Source organism: Triticum urartu, chromosome 6, assembly GCF_003073215.2.
Source record: "Triticum urartu cultivar G1812 chromosome 6, Tu2.1, whole genome shotgun sequence".
NCBI lineage: Eukaryota > Viridiplantae > Streptophyta > Magnoliopsida > Poales > Poaceae > Triticum > Triticum urartu.
Genome location: NC_053027.1, coordinates 171,541,121 through 171,545,552, shown reverse-complemented (window position 1 = coordinate 171,545,552; position 4,432 = coordinate 171,541,121).

The window sequence follows — 4,432 nt, the reverse complement described above, 5'->3', positions numbered from 1 at the left end:
ACTTGTTCATAGTATATAGTGTGAAATGATTCAGATTCCAATATGGGAGCATGATCTGCCAACATGCAAATTAGACGACAAAATAGCCTAGCAAGTTAGCTACAATTGTCTCAGCAGTTTACATGACCACACTACAAAAAAGGTAAAATTGGCAACAAAAATGGCATGCACTAACCAGGTTTGCAGCGAGCAGGTTCTCTTTAATGTATAACTTGAACTTCTGAGCAGCAAGTTTAACATTGAAGGGCGGCCCCGGGACCTCCTGCCCATCTTCATCAACTGGCCGATGGTACGGATCAATCTCCAGAAGATACTAGCAAAGATAACAAACACATGATGATAATTTACAATGATCGGTGAGCGGGCAAGGCGCGGTGCGCCGGCTAAGCCGACAAATGAACATAGAAAAAACAAAAAGATTGATTCATAATAAATCATCGTACATTTATCACATATGGGCTGAGCAACACCCTATCTCCAGATTTATACACATGGTTGCACTCAGGGCTTCCCTTCCAATAGTTGATCACAAGATCCATCAACTCAGTATCGATGCAGCCAGCAGGACCAAAACAGGTAACCAGATATTTAGCATTAACTATAAAATCATCGCCAGTTGGAGGAGTGCACTAAAACAGAGGGACCCTATGGGGACAAAAACAAAAAGGAAAAAAGATCCATGAAGTAGCACCAAAACAAAAATGAAAAAAGAATTTTGAAAGAAAAACTTGGACTCACTCTGCATATTTGTCAAGAAACTCCTTGCTAAGTATTAGGCCCAAAATTTGTTTTGCAACAGCCACGAATGGAAACTTGAACGGCTTGAGTGCATGCACAGGCATTCTTAGCCTAGTTGACAGAGAAACTAGCCTTTTATTAGACACTACCAATGGCTCCTCCACTGATTTGCTCCTGGTGAACACTATTCTCTCACCATGCAAAACAAAATCACCATCATCACTCAGAATAAGAGGCGATTTCACTGCCACTTTGATAGGACTAGCAGCTATGTGCCGCAAACACTTTTTAGGCGCCGGAGGCATAAAAGAATCATCATCACTCTCCACACCACGATCCACAACCTTCGAGACAGCACAAGCCACCCCCTTTGATTTTGACTCCACGCCGCCTTTCTTTACTTTAACAGCTTGGACTGACTTCAATATTTCATCATCCGATATTACCTGAATTTCTAGCGTCTCACATTGGCTCTCGAATAAACTAAATTTAGGCTCGTCTAGCCCTAGATCTGCAACACAAAAACCACAAAAATAAGGGCACACGGGGAAGATACTTGAGCGCGTGGACAAAAATATAGAAAGGGGCCTTGTGCTGAGAATAAAATAGGACGACCAAAAAAATAAAACTAAAATGCAAACCAACAAAAAAGCAAACAAAAAAGAAAAAGCAATACCTCCAGAATAACCAAGCACCTCACGAATATTAATGTCGAAAACCCCACAAGTAATCCACCTGTACAAGGTTTGAACCCTGACCATATATATATCTTTTTGAGAAAATGCAGCATAACTCTCACCATCATATGTCTCCAGCAGTTCATTCATGAAAAAACCGCAGTCGGTGCTGTATCAAAAAATTATTAAACTATTATCAGCATGCACACATGAAAAAAAAGTCATGATTTGCAAGTTAGTTCAGTCCAGCTGTGTAGTTACCAGCCATATGAATATGTTATGTGACAGTTGGCTTGAAAAGATACATGAAAGAAAATAGTTGATAAAAGCATTGTCTAAGATATTTCAGTTAGCTAATAACACTTGCCCAGTTAGTTCACATAGACCTAATTTACAGACATGGAAAAAATGAGCATATAATCAACACTATTATGGCAGTTAGGTTTAATCTCGCTTGAGCGGATTCCACAAAAGTTAAAGAGACAAGCAAAAACAAAAAAAGAGTAAAAACGATAATTCTAATCGTCAGTTATATTTAAAAATAGAAATAACACAAGCTACGCGTAAAAGAAGAAGCAAAAAGATGTATTACGGGTTTTCCTGTTGGGGCACAACGGCATGGTGCAAACAAAAATCGTCAATGTTTGACGGATCCAACTTCTTCTTCTTGCGATCAGACGAGCCATTCCTCCAAAGCTGCTTGATGTTCTTCGCCATCCTGTTTATGACCCTTATGCCACTCTCACTACCAGGGAGATGCCAAGAGTCAAGCAGCTCAAAACGACGATGCTTGATGTTTAACGCAAACAACAGCTGGCTTCGCGTCCTTGTTCGATGCACGTGCTCCGTCAACAACAGGGACTTCGCACACCGGAATATAAAATACATCACCTCCGGCTCCAATGCTTTCAGGCATAGCTGTATCCTTCAGCACTTGTTTTCCTTCAAAACTTGCTGCATGATTGACATCATCACCAAGGCCATCCATGACAAATACACCCGCACAAGCTCCTTCAGGTGCCTGTCTAGCATCAAGCAAACCTGAACCACAATGAACATTATCAGCGACAAAACGGCTTGAATCATCTGAAGCGCGATATTTTACTTCTAAACCACCTTCAATCGTAACTGACATGCCACCTTGACAATCAAACCCAACTTGCTTCCCTTCAGAAATGTCAACACTACCAGCATGGAATTGCTGCCCAAGCTCTGGCTCATTAGATTTTTCACAATCACCTTCGGCTATAGGCTGTGTCTGGTGCAAAAACTCCCTCGGTATAATCAACATTGTCATCAACACCATTGCAACCCCCATCAGAATCACCACCAAAACAATCATGATAAATGGCGTAGTCATCACTAAAATCATGCGGAGGAGATTCAGCAGGGGGCTCTTGCTTATCATCTTCATTGTCATCTACGCATCAACAACAACCTAAAAAAACATGCACGTATGATGTTGAGGGGGGATAAGGTTAGCAGTTAGCTATCTCGTACGAGACAGTTAATCACCATGCGTACAAGATCGAAGAGAGGAAAAAAAGGAAAAGATCACCCCACCTCCTCACCCCGTTGACCAGTATAATCATCATCACGCACGGGGGCAGACGCGTCATTCTTCTGCTTGCTAATCTGACTCACAATAAGGTCAGCAGTTAGCTATCTCGTACGAGACAGTTAATCACCATGCGTAAAAGATTGAAGAGAGAAAAAAGGAAAAGATCACCTCACCTCCTCACCCCGTTGACCAGTATAATCATCATCACGCACGGGGGCAAACGCGTCATTCTTCTGCTTGCTAATCTGACTCACAATAAGGTCAGCAGTTAGCTATCTCGTACGAGACAGTTAATCACCATGCGTAAAAGATCGAAGAGAGAAAAAAAAGGAAAAGATCACCTCTCCTCCTCACCCCGTTGACCAGTACAATCATTGTCACGTACGGGGGCAGACACATCATTATTCTGCTTGCTAATCTGACTCACAATAATACGAGCATCATTTTTAAAGCCTTTCCATATCGCATCTTGTTTCTTCTTCAAATGGTTAAAAGCAGTGCGAATGTGTGATGTCGCACTCCGGAGACTACCAATGATAGCAACATCACGCTCTGTAGCCTCCTTCATTGATTCTTCTCTTGGTCCATGGCCTTCAGGAAAAATGCCAGCAATGCAGCTCAGACGATCAGACGTCGTGGGAACTTCATCAGCTAACTCATTCACCTTCCATAAAAAATCATCAATCTTCTCAAATACACCATCATCATCCGTGGTGTTACTAGATTTTTGTACTTTAAAGGCTACATCTTCATTCTGTGCGTGTTGTTTCGGAGCGCAGATATGGACATGAGCATCATGAAAGTCGCGATCACGACTTTGCCCAGGGGAAACTTGCTGGCACTATGCAATCTGGTTACGGGATTTCCACTGAGCACATGTAAAAAACAAAAAACAAAAAACCGGTGAGTACTTTGGATTAAGAAAATGAACATAATGTTAGCTGAAGTTAAGAACAAGGCTTAAGCCAGTTAACTATCTGTAAAAAACTAAAAACAAAGCAGTTATGAACATAAATAATTTAAACAAAAGGGTTAAAATAATGTTAAGTTCGACCGAAAAACATTTCGAGAGATAGCAGTTAGCTCCACATAATAGGTGAAGTTAGGTAAACTTTATACACGTAAGAAAACTTACTAAAAAGACAATTACTAAAAATAGAAAAGAACACATATAAGTTGAAAAAACTCACCCCAAGTTTTCCGAAAACATAGCCATCTAGAAATTTCCCACCATTCTTTATAATTTCTTTCAAGAAAATTGAATTCAACACCTTCTCTGTTAGGAAATTTGCACGCGGAATCTGCACATGCATCACAGACTCGCCCTTCAGTAGGCAACAATCAAGATACATAAGGACTAGCACTACTCCACAACCTTCTGGACCTGCTTCAATGATATTTGGATCTTGCCATCTCATAGTTGCACGCTTTATCTCATCCACTACTAACTGGCAAA